The sequence below is a fragment of the Mustelus asterias genome, chromosome 3 (genome assembly GCF_964213995.1).
Source record: "Mustelus asterias chromosome 3, sMusAst1.hap1.1, whole genome shotgun sequence".
Taxonomy (NCBI): domain Eukaryota; kingdom Metazoa; phylum Chordata; class Chondrichthyes; order Carcharhiniformes; family Triakidae; genus Mustelus; species Mustelus asterias.
This window is the reverse complement of record NC_135803.1, coordinates 60,343,771-60,358,891: the sequence shown is the minus strand read 5'-3', so window position 1 is coordinate 60,358,891 and position 15,121 is coordinate 60,343,771.

Sequence of the window (15,121 nt, the reverse complement as noted above, 5' to 3'; positions counted from 1 at the left end):
TGATGCAGACTGATGCCAACAGCATGGATTCAATTCCCGTACTGGCTGAGGTTATTCATGAAGGTCCCATCTTCTCAAAATTGCCCCTCATCTGAAGTGTGATGATCCTCAGGTTAAATCATCACCAATAAGCTCCCCCCTCCCTTCTTCAAAGGGGAGAGCAGCCTATGGTCACCTGGGATGATGGTGAATTTACTTTACATAGTAAAGCATTTCAGCTCACCTGAGAGATGGCAGGAAGATTCAGTCGATTTGAACAGCCGGGTCGCATTCACTCACCATTTGTCAACATCCCATTCAAAATGGCCTTGAATTTGGTGGGATTTGGCTAACACTGGAGACCCAGTGGAACAACCTGCATGTGGTAAGGGTTTTGGGAGAGAAACCTGGTCAGCGGTTAGGATGGATGGTTGCCACTGGGTAGAGGAATCTGAAGATTTCTTCATGAGACCCAAAGTAGCACTATTGCTCCTCCCACTGCAACAATCCGGTTCGGGATCAATAACCTTTTTGTTTAAAGTAGACAAGTTTTGAAACACAATTATCCAATAAAAGAATAAAGTCACAAGATTCCATGGTTTAAACAAACAAAATAAACTTTACTATACAAAGTCAGAAAAATAAAACATTCTATAGTATCTACCTTATACTCCGACATTCAGAATTAACATGGGGCAAATATGAATTAACAGGCAACCTGTGGTTCAGCACTCCACACTGCACAGTAATTGGCTGATGTGACCAAAACAGATCACATGGATTTCTCAGTGGTGACCCAGATGTCAGTGATCACTATGAGTCACAAAAAGCGTCGCCCCCCTCAAGAGGGATTTCAACTCTCCTCTTAAAAACTATTCTAAGTCAGATTGCCTCATTGGCTGCTCATTCCCCAATTGTTAAATCTCTCTAAATGATTCTCAAAGCTGCACTCTCATCTCTATAACTATCGGTTCGCTTCCAACTCTTTCACTAGCTTGCTCCACTCAGCTGGCACTGCTCCTGGGTTTCTCTGAATTCCAGTTCCCAGCTGCACTAAGATATAAATGTCTCCCAGGGCTTCTTCTGACCCTTATTCCTAGCCAATGATTTAACTGCCTGTGGCCTGCTGACATCTCTCACGCTTCCCTGTCAATGGAAAACCACATGAGGTCCAAAATTACAACAGTTGCACCAATGACTCTCAGGCCTTCTTTGAGCACTAACTGTCAGCAGCTACAGCAACAACATTTTGAGTATAGCCTCTTCCCTGCTACAGAACATGCAGATACATTTTAACTAGAGACTCCCCTTAAGTTCCATGACAAGATAACCTTTCAGTGTTTTCTGAATTCTTTTCAATTAATTTAGCTCTAACTCCCAAAGCAAAACATTTCTCCGGACTGCACTTTTATGCAAGCAGTGTAGATGTCACGGGGGTGGCTTCCTGGCATTTTCCGCTGGCAGGATCTTCGTTGGGGCAGCACGGTGGCACAGTGGTTAACACTGCTGCCTCACAGCGCCAGGGACCAGGGTTCGATTCCCAGCTTGGGTCACCATTCATGTGGAGTCTGCATGTTCTCCCCGCATTTGCATGGGTTTCCTCCGGGTGCTCCGGTTTCCTCCCACTGTCCAAAAGATGTGCCGGTTGGGTGCATTGGCCATGCTAAATTCTCCCTCAGTTTACCCAAACAGGCACTGGAGTGTGGCGATGAGGGGATTTTCGCAGTAACTTCATTGCAGTGTTAATGTAAGCCTACTTGGTTCACTAATAAATAAACTTTAAAACTTTTCTGGTCTCACCCGTGACGAACGCCCGCCATAGGGGGCACAGAAAATCCACCCCTCCAGTTCTCCAGCTAAGTAAGCCTACCTGATGTTTTAAGATTTGACCTTCTTGGCTGTTAACCACTTAAGTCAATGTGGCCCCAACATATAAGTGTAATATGCTCCAAGCTACTTTAGTTGCAGTGGTTCCATTTTCTATGGTTAAATTTGATCTTCCCACAACCAAAGATTACCTTGACAGAATGTGAACACAGATAGTATCACACTGCCCACTAAAAAAAAAGGTAAAATTAAGGATTAAGAGCTGAACCTCGTTACTGTTGGTTGTTCTTCCCAGCAGGTTCTGCCTGGTGGTGAAACCAGTGGTGGTCCCCTGCTCAGATCTTGGGTTACAATGACAGATTAGACCCCAATTATGTGATCAGAACTCTTCCAATTTAAAGGAAGAATGTTCTTGTACAGCCAGGTTGCAGTTGAAAGTAAGTGTGGGAACCCCAACTAACTCTAACCCTAACCCTAACTCTACAGCAACTGTCCTTTGCCTAGTTTCCACTAAACAGGGAGGGGTGGGAGGTTAAAATGAACCTCCCAATTTGTAGGACTTCCCAGTGTAAGTATACAAATCAAGCCAGCAAACTAGTGAAGTCAAACAATTATGATGGTCATAGCAGTTGAATATCTTGCCAACATTCACTATCGAGGTTAACACAAGAAAGAAGGCCTTTTGAATGAAGGAATGAAGGGCAACAGGCATGTGTCAAACTGTGAGAAATCAAAACCTTCATGAGAGAAGGAGCAAGGGAAAATTGGCAACCAATATACTAAACTACAGAAAAGAAATTCTCCCTTAAATTCCAAACACGACCATAAACCCATGCTGCATTTGGAGGCTACGCTGCACTCTCAGCTGAATTGCAGTCTCTACAGGAGCCAATCCCAAGTTTTCCCTAGATTCTAACAGGTTTACTGCTCCCTGTTTCACTGATATTGAGTGTCTGTCAAAAATCATTTCTCTCAGTCTTCTGAAAACTGACTTTAAGATGCTACACCTTCGCTGTAGAAAGAATTATTTCTGGATGAATCACAGCTTGGTATGGCTTCTGCTCTGACCAAGCCCACAAGAAACTACAAAGGGAGGTGAATGAACCGCAGTCCATCACACAAACCAGCCTCCTATCCATTAACTCTGTCTACACTTCCGCTGTCTTGGAAAAGCAGCCAGCATAATCAAGGACTCCATGCACCCTGGACATACTCTCTTCCACCTTCTTCTGTCAGGAAAAAGATACACAAGTCTGAGATCATCTACCAACCGACTTGAGAACAGCTTCTTCCTTGAATGGACCTACCTCGCATTAAGTTGATCTTTCTCTACACCCTAGCTATGACTGTAAAACCACATTCTGCACTCTCTCCTTCTCTTTGAATGGTATGCTTTCTCTGTATAGCGCACAAGAAACAATACTTTTTATTGTATACCAATACATGTGACAATAAAAAATCAAATCAAAATATAATCCTTCTCTCAACCACATCATGGTGAGTCTTCGAGGGTCCTTAAATCTCCACAAGTCTTATCTCTTCAACTAGTGAATCAGTTCCCACCTGCATCCTGCCTGGCAGCTAACAGAGAATGGCCTGGTAGATGCAGGGAGGATGTTCCTGATGGTGGGGAGTCCAGAACCAGGGGTCACAGTCTGAGGATTCGGGGTGGACCATTTAGGATGGATTGAGAAGACATTCCTTCACCCAAACAGTAGTGAGCTTGTGAAATTCATTACCACAGGAAGTAGTTGATGCCAAAACATTGAATGTATTCAAGAGGCGGCTGGATATAGCACTTGGGATGAATGGGTTCAAAGGTTATGGGGAGAAAGCAGGATCAGGCTATTAAGTTGGATGATCAGCCTTGATCGTGATGAATGGCGGAGCAGGCTTGAAGGGCCAAATGGCTTCCTCCTGTTTCTGTCTTCTATGTTTCTATGTTTTCCCCTGTCTTGATGTCCACAAGTTTTTCTCTGTCTGTTTCGGTTATTTGTGTCAATAAGACTATACAGCAAATCCAACTGTTCCTTTCTTTGTGTCCAGATGTGTAAAGTGGCATTTGAATTTAAGTAGGAATTTCCCTAAGACTGTGCTCTCCATCCCCATGGTAACCAGGGTCATATAGGCTTATTGCAGGCAGATCGAGGTGGAAATCCCTCTCCATTAATTCATTTTATCTTGAATTAAAAGAAACTTTTTAGAAGATGACAGCCTTATAACATCTAGTGGTCATAACAGCTTGAGAGAATAACAGTTGAAAATTAAATAGCTGTTTAAATTAGGGGCAGATTTTATCAGTAGTGTGATTACTGAATAGAAACCACCAGGTAGCTGGTGGTTTTGCATGTTTTATTGCAGAAAATGATTCCTCAATGCTTTTCATAATGGTTCATTTGTCAGGGAAATGAATTGCAAGTTGATTGTATTTTTATGATTCAGCGAGTCACAAAAATTAATAATGATGGGATGTGTTTCCACTGCATTATTCCCGAAGCATTTAAGTAAATTAAACAACCTTTGTGTATAATTGAAGCATAATTATTCAACTACATTCCTATGGAAGTGTACATTCTAGCTTATGAAATGGATGACATGTTTGTTGTGTAAAAATATTATTTACAATACAGTCCTGATTCTGCAAAAAGAGTTATTTCTGAATGTAATTTAGCAGGAAAAATTGCAAGTCAACATACTTCACATGGTAATTCAAGCTTTGCAACATTGGGTGGAGCATTGCTAATAAGAACAGCATAACCTCTGAATATGAATCACTTGAGCTTCGCTATTAATAAATAATAAATTGCTTTCTCCAACAGGAACTGAAGAAAAATGACGAAGCAGGTTCCACTCAAGATTCCTAATAAGGGAGAATTAAAAGACAGGGACCACAAGCTTGAAGCATTTCCAGAACCATCACCCAATTACAAAGTGTACATTCCAACAATATGCTTCAATCTTCAATGGCACCCCAGAAATCTGCCCTCCTTACCTGGTTTGACCTACATGTGACTCCAGAGCCACAAAAATGTGGTTGACTCTTAAATGCCCTCTGAAATTGTCTAGCAGGCCATTCAGTTCAAGGACAATTAGGAATGGGGTAATAAATGCTGGCCCAGCCAGTGATGCCCTCATCACGTGAATGAATAATAAAAAAAATGAAAACAGAAACTGTTATTGCACCAAAGAGAGACCTGGGTTTGATTCCGGCCTCAGGTGACTGTCTGTGTGGAATTTGTATGTTCCCCCCATGTCTGCATGAGTTTCCTCCAGGTGCTCCAGTTCCCTCCCACAGTCCAAAGATGTGCAGGCTAAGTGGGTTGGTCATGCTAAATTGCCCCTTAGTGTTCCAAGGTGTGTAGATTAGATGGATTAGACATGATAAATGTGTGGGGTGACGGGGATAGGGTGGGGAAGGGACCTGGGTAGGATGCTCTGTCAGAGAGTCGGTGCAAACTTGATGGGCCAAATGGCCTTCTTCTGCACTATAGAAATTCTATAACATGAGATTCTATAACAAGTAATTATAGCAGGGGAAGAGTTTCAGTTTAATGCCATTTTGGGAGAAATGAGGACAATCATATTTGTTGGGACTGAAGGCAAATTCTTTAAGTTAATTTCCTGTAGGACTAACACATATAAGGAAACTTGCATCTATTCTGTAAAGCCAGCATCCAATTGTAAATGTGCTGACAGTTAAAATCCTTCCCTTCTCTTTCTTAATCCATTAAGCAAGGATAAAAGTGAGCTGGATAGAGCCTAATCTTGACACCCTTGTGGAAGCTTTTATTTTTAGAGATGCACTAGAGACAGCTTCTCCCAATCAGTCTGCTGAAACCTGTAGCTGTGCCTGTGAATCCCCAGTTAATGCCCACTGCCAGCCAACAAACTGAATGTACAATTAACATTCTCTGCCTCATGTTATGAGAAATGATACTAGCTATACAAATAGCAATATAAAAAGCACATGAAAGCCAACCACTAACAAAGACTGACCCAAATATTTATGCAGAGGTGACAAGGAAGAGGATTTCTGGACAGCAAACCTGGACATCTTGTTGAAATTAACAGCAGGCTGCATTTTGAATACTATTCACTCAACAACCAGCCTGACTGACAGGCTGCCTGCCTCTCGAGCAGGAAAGCCTGTGGCAATAGGCCATAGCCCAAGGAGCCGTGAAGAAGGAATGCCTGGGAAACTGACTGACAGTTCGAAATTGAAATTTGAAAATGAATTTGAAAAAAAAACTGACACTTGAAACTGACTAAAACAGGAGCAAAAACAAAAAAAAGCTCTTAAAATGGAGATCCAGTTTCCTTAAAGGAACTCAGTGACGAGCCCAGTGAGCTTTGACAAAGAATAATCTGGACTCAAAATGTCAGCTCTTTGCTTACAGATGCTGCCAGACTGCTGAGATTTTCTTTTTTGGTTTCAGTGACCCACCTGCTTCCTGACCACCAGCAAAGAAATAAGTCATACAAATAGGTTTGCAATCTTAAAATCTTTTAATTCTCATCCACTCCCAACCCACTTTGGGATAAAGCTCCCACCCCTAACTACCGTACCTGTAACCTTGAAATGACAGTGTGTTTAATGGTAGAAAATAAAATATATTTCCTAGAAGTCTAGTTAATTTTTATGTGAAATATAAAACCAATAAAAAGCTGTTATTATCCGAGTCGTTTTTGATGGACAGAGTTACGGTACCATTCATGAAGTAAAAATGCAGCCATTTCACTTCCCCAAATTAGAATGGAGGCTAACTGATCGAAGCAAGGATTTTAGAATCATCAACCTGTAGAGTGGTTACAGCACAGAGGTCATTCAGCCCACTGAGTCCACACTGGTTCCCTGTTAGAGAAATTGAGCTCATCCCAGTCACATGGGGCAGAGTTCTCATAAATAAATTCTAAGTGTTGAATTCGCTGTTTTTTTCAGTGGGAGTTCACACTAGAATCTCCCACACTCTGCACTGCAGAGGCCACCAGCGTGAATATCATTAAATTCCAGAGGGCGGGGTCTATTCTTGCCCAGGAGGTTGAAACCAGCGGAAATCTGCACATGCGCAGTGGCTCTGAACTATCAGCCTCCCATTTGCTGGCCAGCTTGATTGCTGGGCAACCCGGGAACCCCATAGTGCTACCCCCCGACCCCGTCACGGTCCAATCATGTCCCCCAGAACATTCCCAGGTCAGCCTTGACACACGCTCCCACCTCCACCCCCCCCCCCCTCCCCCGGTCTCGGCTCACCTTGATCTCTAGCAATACCCCCACCACTCCCCCACAGTGCAGACACCCCCACAGGCAGACTCCCCCACGGCAAATACGCCTCTTCCGCCAGCTGACCCATACTCCCAAGACCATCCCGATCACTGGCCTCCCTCCGGTCCCCATCGATCCCTATGCAGAGTGGCAGCAGGGCTCCTTGCCTCCACTCATTGCTCCTAGGCCCTGCCCCTAGGACCTGCCCCCATATGCCCGTACCCTTGGCACTGCCCAAAGGTACCCCCTGGGCATTAGCACATTGCCCCTTGGGCAGTATGGGGGGCCCAGGCTAGCACTGCCAGGATGCCTATGCCCAGGGGGCATCACCATCCTGCTATCCGACCCACTGGGTGGCCACTGATTGTCCCCCTCTTCACTCCAGTGGGGTCAAGTCACCGGCTCCCCAAAAATGGGGATCAATTCTAAACCTCGCTGGAGTGAAAAACTTTGGTGGAGGGGGAGACTAGCGGGCCCAGATAATTCATTCCTGGGCCTCTAATTACATAAAAATTATATATGTAAATAAAGATTTAAAATACTTACCTGTCTTCCCGGCCACAAGATTCTCCCACCCAGCTGCGTTTGAAAATTATCGTGGCACGGTGAGAGAATTGCCCCCCCCTGCTCTTTCCTTTTTGCTGGGCATGTGCTTATCCAATGTTGTTTTGAAAACCATGCTTTATCCTCAACTACATTCTCAGGCAATGCATCCCTAACCACTCACTGCATTAGATATTTTATTCGATCACATGAAATATGTATCCCTTGGGTTTTGATCCCTCCAGCAATAGGAACAGCTTCACTCTATCGACCCTATCTCAACCTTTCATGATTTTGAAAACCTCCATCAAATCTCCTCTCAAAACTTCCCCAGCTTTTCCAAGCTGATCCCAGGAGCAATTCTCGTGTAAATTTTCTGCACTACCTCTAAAGCTTTACATCCTCCTCAAAGCACAGTGCTCAGGATTGGAGACAATGCACCAGTTTAGCTAACCAGTGTTTTATGAAGGTTGATCATAACTTTCTTGTTTCTGCACTCAGTGGGGGTGATGTTGAGTTCGCACTCTCCATCTGCAAGAATGGAAACAGGTGTTCAAAATCCAGAGAGACTCGGAAAACATGATGCGCGCCAGTGAGTTTCTGAGTTCCGGTGGAATAGCATGAAACGAGGAGGTCAAGATTGGGGTTGATTGTGAGTTACCCAGGTGGGTCCCATGAGAGGCCAGGCTTTCATGTGCATTCCTATGCAAGGCGTGAAGGTGATGTCTATCATCATGCACCCAAATTGGGGTCATGGCGGGTACATCGGCGAGGCCTTCCTTCAGGATGCAAACACTGGTCACATCGCCGATTTGTTGATGACACCACCATAGTGGGTCGGATCTCAAACAATGTGAGACGGAGTACAGGAAAGAGTTCGTGAATCTGGTGAACTGGCACAACGACAATAATTTCTCCCTCAATGTCAACAAAATGAAGGAGATAGTCATCGACTTTAGGTGCCACAGTGGTTAGCACTGCAGCCTCACGGTGCCAGGAACCCGGGTTCAATTCTGGCCTTGGGTCATTGTCTGTGTGGAGTTTGCACAATCTTCCCATGTATGCATGGATTTCTTCCGGGTGCTCCGGTTTCCTCCCGAAGACCAAAAATGTGCAAGTTAGGTGGATTTGCCATGATGAATTGACCCTCGTGCCGGGGGACTGGCAGGGTACATATGTGGGGTTACGGGAATAAGGCCTGGGTGGGATTGTGGTCAGTGCAGGCTTGATGGGCCAGACAGCCTCCTTCTGCACTGTAGGAATTCTATGATCTATGACATGTCCCTATCTACATCAATGGGGATGAAGTAGAAATGGTTGAGACCTTCAAGCTTTTAGGTGCCCAGATCACCAACACCTGTCCTGGTCCCTCCATGCCTACGCTATAGTTAAGAAAGCCCATCAACACCTCTACTTTCTCAGGAGGCTAAGGAAATTTGGCATGTCCGCTATGACTCTCACCAACTTTTATAGATGCATCATAGAAAGTATCCTTTCTGGTTGTATCACAGCTTGGTATGGCTCCTGCTCTATCCAAAACCACGAGAAACAACTAAGGTTCATGAACAAAGACCAGTCAATCACGCAAACCAGCCTCCCATCCACTGACACCATCTACACTTCTCATTGTCTCAGAAAAGCAGCCAGCATAATCAATGACCCCACGCACTCCAGGCATATTATCTTCCACCTTCTTCCATTGGAAAAAAGAAACAAAAGTTTGAGGACACGTACCAACCGACTAAAGAACAGCTTCTTCCTTGCTGCCATTAGATTTTTGAATGGACCTACCTTGCATTAAGTTGATCTTTCTATACACCCCAGCTATGACTCTAACACTACATTCTGCACTCTCTCCTCTCCTTCTCTATTTATGGTATGCGTTGCCTGTATAGCGCGCAAGAAAAATACTTTTCACTGTATACTAATACATTTGACAATAATAAATCAAATCAAATCAAAGACCAGAAACTGAACTGGACTACCCATTAAATATGGTGGCCACAAGAGCAGATTATTGTCCCGGAAATCTGTGGCAAGTAATTCACCGCCAGACTCCTCAAAACCTGTCTAAAAACTTCAAGGCACAATCAGGAGTGTGATGGAATACTGTCCACTTGCTTGGATGGGTGCAGCTCCAACAACACTAAAGAAGCTTGACACCATCCAGAACAAAGCAGCCTGCTTGACTGGCACCTCTCCCACCACCTTCAGCATTCACTCCCTTCACCACTGATGCACAGTGGCAGCAACCCTCTACAACCTTCTACAAGATGCATTGCAGCAATTCGCAAGTCTCTTTCCCTAACAATGTCCAAATTGCTCCCCTCTACTATAGAAAGACAAGAGCAGCAGATACATGGGAACAGCACCAACTGGAAGTTCTCCTTCAAGCCAGATACCATCCTGACTTGGAAATATATCACTGTTCCTACACTGTTGCTGGGTCAAAGTCCTGGGACATCCTCCCTAACAGCACGATGGGTGTACCTACATCACATGGACTGCAGCGTTTCAAGGAGGCAGCTCATATCACCTATTCAAGCACAATTAGGGATGGGCAATAAATGCTGATCTGGCCAGCCACGCCCACATCCAATTAACTAATCAATAAAACAAAAAATGTGCCTTCCCTTTTAGTTAGTCAGGCTGTCTTTAAGGCTTGCATGATATCAGACTCCCTGCTAATCAATGGAGGAATTGAACAATACAATGCGTACTGGCTGTACACAATCCAAAACATGAGCCTGAATCCCTGCATTGCAGTCAATAGGAAAATCTCAGCAGGTCTGATATCATCTTTCAAGAGAGGATAGAGCTAATGGGGGCGATTTTCAGTGCCCAACTGGTAGGAAAACGGGTGTTTTTTCCAGCTGTTGTTTGGGCAAGCTGGGTGGAATGACTTTCCGGGATTTTGGCACCACAGAGTAATCCCACTCGAGAGGCTGGCATCAGCACATTGAGCGAGACACTGCACATGCACCAGTCTGTCAGTGGGAGATCAGTGCATACGCACTGGCTCCCCATCACCACCCTCCCCATCACCAGCCTCCCAATCGCCAGCCTCCCGATTGCATCCCAAGCACCCCACTCCCAATCTCCAGCTTTCCAACCACCCCCCAACCACTGATGACAGACCTCCCTGATTCCACACTGGTCCAGACACAATCACCAGCCCCCATGACCAGCTCAGCCACCTCCCTCCCCATGGACAGCCCGATCCTCCCCCTCCCCGTGGGTCAGCCCAATCTATCCCCCCATCATTTGCAGCCCTGATCCCCCCCTCCCCCAGGTGCAGCTCTGATTACACCACCCCATCTGTTGGCAGGGTGGATTGCCCTAAATACATTGAGGGGAATTCTCCCATCCTGCCTGCCACGGGAATCGTAGCGGGCGGAGGCCGGACCCATGTAAAGGTCCATTGACCTCGGGTGGGATTCTCAGGTTTTGGGGCGAGCACGGCTGGAAAATCCTGCCCTTTGATTCTGGAAGGGTCATCTGGACTCGAAGTGTTGGGTGGAATTTTACGGGCACGTCTGCCCGAGATTCGTACGATCCCACCCGAGGCTAACGAAGAATGCCGTTCTCTCAGCCTCTCAGGGCAGGCCTGCCAGTAAAATTCCGGCCATTGGCTCTAATCTCTCTCCACAGATGCTGTCAGACCTGCTGAGCTATTCCAGCATTTTCTGTTTTTGTTTCAGATTCCAGCATCCATAGTAATTTGCTTTGATATTATTGCAGTTAGCAGGTGTGGGTTATTTGTGCACTGCACAATTTTGGAGTTATTCAATTCAACACCCACATCTTCACTTCTCAAACTCTGAGTTTGCAACAATGCGCATGCTTATTTTATTCAAGGCCAAGAATGTTTTAAGTTTATCAAATCATAATTTCCTGTGAATATTCAGCTTCTGACATGGAATCAGTTATGAAGGAACATTCTTCATTTCCACTTCTTAGCACTTATCCATTTCCCTGTGGATGTTTCCAGAATCTCTGTAATCTTTTCTGTTTTCGTTCAAGAGCGACGTTAAAAGTTTTATGAGGAGAGCAGAAACATGGTAATGTGAAGCGGAGGTGTACCTTCTCAGTTCATACATAATAGAATACTTAGATGCAAGGACACGTTTCATTGTGAATATGAGATCCTTTTGGGAAAGGCTAACAAGGTTCAGGAAGGCACAGTGAATGGCAGGATACTGAAAAAGGTGGAGGAACAGAGAGATATTGGAATGCATGTACACAGGTTCCTGAAGGCGGCTGGACAAATAGCTAAGTTGGTCAAGAAGGACACTTTCCCTTAGACACTGAGGCAGAGAATATAGGAGCAAGGAAGTTATGCTGGAACTGTGTGAAATACTGATTAGACCAGAACTGGAATACAACATGCAGTTCTGGTCACGCCATTGAAATAAAACAAAGAGAGGTGCCGTGAAGTCATGTTTTCTATTGAAAATAACTTCATGCATTTACCAGGTGAAAATCACTGATTGAGTTTTCAAAGATTAAAACAGCTAATGTAAGTGCTGAAATGGACGGCAAGAGTCAGGTGTCTTCAGGTGTCCAGAAACTTCTTAATTAAATGACAATATGTGGGGTTACCTCCCTGGAATGGATGTGGTGAGACAAAACAAATTGTGGAAGTTACACCTCTTATCATCTGTGTACGTACCAAAACTCAAAATCTGACCACCAGATTCAGGAGGAGGAAGCTGCCCACCCCCCACCTCGCCAACCCCCCCCCCCCCTTGCCACCCCCACCACCCACCCCCCCTTGCCACCCCCCCCCCCCCCCTCCCAGCGTGTTTTCCGGTGGCAAGGGTGGCTCACCATTGGCTGGTGGCGGAGTCTTCCAGTCCTGCCGATCTCAACAGTGTTTTGCTTAATTTGACAACTGTGCCACTGGGGAACCTATCACAGAAATGTCCATCAGCAGGACTGGAAGATCCTGCTGGTGGAAAGGGCCGGAAAATTCATCCCACTGTCTCTGAGCTTGATATTAAACAAAGGGAGCTGCAGAGAAAGCTGTTTATCATAAGCAGGCATAAATAACCACCATGCATTCTCCAGTGTGTAGCAATGTTTCTGACTTTGAATCCACGTGGACAATATAAGTATGTATCGTGTGGCCACGTGATAGAGACTGACTTCAAATATCAAATCTGATCATTTCAAGAACCAGGGAGAAACAAATCAGTTTGGAAGCCAAGAGAACAGAACATCCCTGAATGATTTACCCCCATCTCCCTCTGTCCCTCTTTACCCATTTGTCAAACTTGAGCCCTGGCTGCTGTTTGACTATCCATGCAGCACAGGCAGAGCTTTTTAAAACATCAACCCAGCAGCTGAGAGCGTCTGGAAGAAAAGATACATCGACCACTAATATCTTTAAATCACCTTGACACCAAATCCTGATAGACTACCAAGCTCAGCGTGGATCCATTCAAGTCAGCAATCTACAAAATCTGTATAGCTTTATTTTTTATTCAACTTTAAAATATTAACTAATCTATTCCCCCACTTTTAACCTACTTGTGTATGTGTGTGAACCTGAGTGCATGCATGCGTGAAAGCTGGAGAATTTTTACTGTTTTAATTAGACCAGGTTAAGTAAGAAGAATACTACATTTTCCTTTTAAACATTCCAGGAGTGTCGTTTACAGTCACAGCACAGTTAAATATACTTTAAATAGGGAAGCATATCCTTTAAAAGAATGTGTTGCTGTCAAATGAAGAATGGGAAAAGAGGAGAATCATTCTACATCTTTTCATTTATCATAACAAAGGAGATTTGCCAGGATGCTACCTGATCTGGAGAATTTTAGTTATGACCAAAGGGTCGGTAGGCTAAGCCTTTTCTCTTTGGAACAGAGGAGGTTGAAGGAAGACCTGTTATGACCACGTGAGAAGGGGTGAACTGGTACCTGTCTCTTGAACCTTCTCAGTTGGTCACAATAAAGGCTGTCAGGAAAGCAGAGGTAGTCTTAAGGGATCTATATTTGTATTGTTAAATATTAGAAATATTAAATATTAAAAATATAAATTTAAGTGGGTTTAAATTTGTGGTTCTACGTAAGAAAGGGTAAAGCTATAATTAGATCCATGTTAGGCACAGGTTTTCATCTGGGGTATTTGGTTTCAGTTAAAACTCTTTTTCTATTGTGCTGAGAGAGTTTTACAGTGTCAAAGGTTAATAAAAGTTTGGAGAAGAAAAGAGATGATGCTTAGCAACCAGAGGCACTTTTAGGGTAGGAAGGTTTTTTGCGTTTGGTTTTGGCTGAATTCATAGCAGACGGCGACAGGAGGCTAGAAAGTGAGCAGCTCTCAGCTTTGCTAGAAGAAAATCCATACAATGGAGCAATGGTTAAGAATACCTGTGCCAGAAATCTAAAGGACACCTAGTTAAGGAAACTAAAGCAATGAAGAGGATTTTCCAGGAAACCTGAAGGTAAAGGAACAGAGGAAACTGGAATTAGAACAGGATACTGTTCAGTGAAGTCACAGACAGAGCTGAAAAGGAGTTGGATAGTGAGAAGCCAGAAAGAGATCTGAAGTGTATCACACAATATCTTCCCACATAGTGTAGAATGTAAGTTGAAATAATTGTGGAGCAATCAGTGGCTGGATCTCAGAGTTTGTGTAAAAACATTCAGGACAAAGTAATCCTGAAAGGAAAGTTGGAAAATCGGGAGGTGGAACCTTGTTAAAACAATGGAAAGGAAATTTGTTTGAAGGGACATTTGTAAAACCTGGAAGTGGATTCTTGATGAAAACAGCTGATGAAAAGCATAGTCTGAAAGAAGATTTTAAAGCATATCGTTTTGAGAGTGGAGCTTTAAAACACTCATGTGACAATCATTTGGGGGGAATTTGAGGAGAAATCATGGAAGATCGATTGAGTGGCACCTGCCATTCAGTTTCAGAGAAATCTGTACATTTATAAAAATAGGGGGAACTAAAAATATATTGTATCATACTCAAGCTTATTATGTTCAATAGATGTTTTTAAAGTTTATTTATTACTGTCAAAAGTAAGCTTATATTAACACTGCAATGAAGTTACTGTGAAAATCCCCTAGTTGCCACACTCCGGGCCCCTCTTCGGGTACACTGGGAGAGAATTTACTATGGCCAAAGCACTTAATCAGCACATCTTTTTGACTGTGGGAGGAAGCTGGAGCACCTGAAGGAAACCCACGCGTACACGGGAGAACATGCAGACTCCTCACAGACAATGACCCGGAAATCAAAGTCGGGTCCCTGGCGCTGTGAAGCAGCAGTGCTAACCACTGTGCCACCATGCCGCCTTTCATTGTTAATACCTAATTGGCATTCCTGTGACTCTGTGCCTCCGCGTTTTGTTAAAATAGTAAAATGTTATGGCCTTCTGAGCCAGGATTCGATTCTGGGACATTCCCATCCAGTAGTAACACCAACTGGGATCGTAACTCTATGTTTCTTTATCACAAGGGTATGACTTTTCCAAATCAGAATGTAGTTAACAATTTA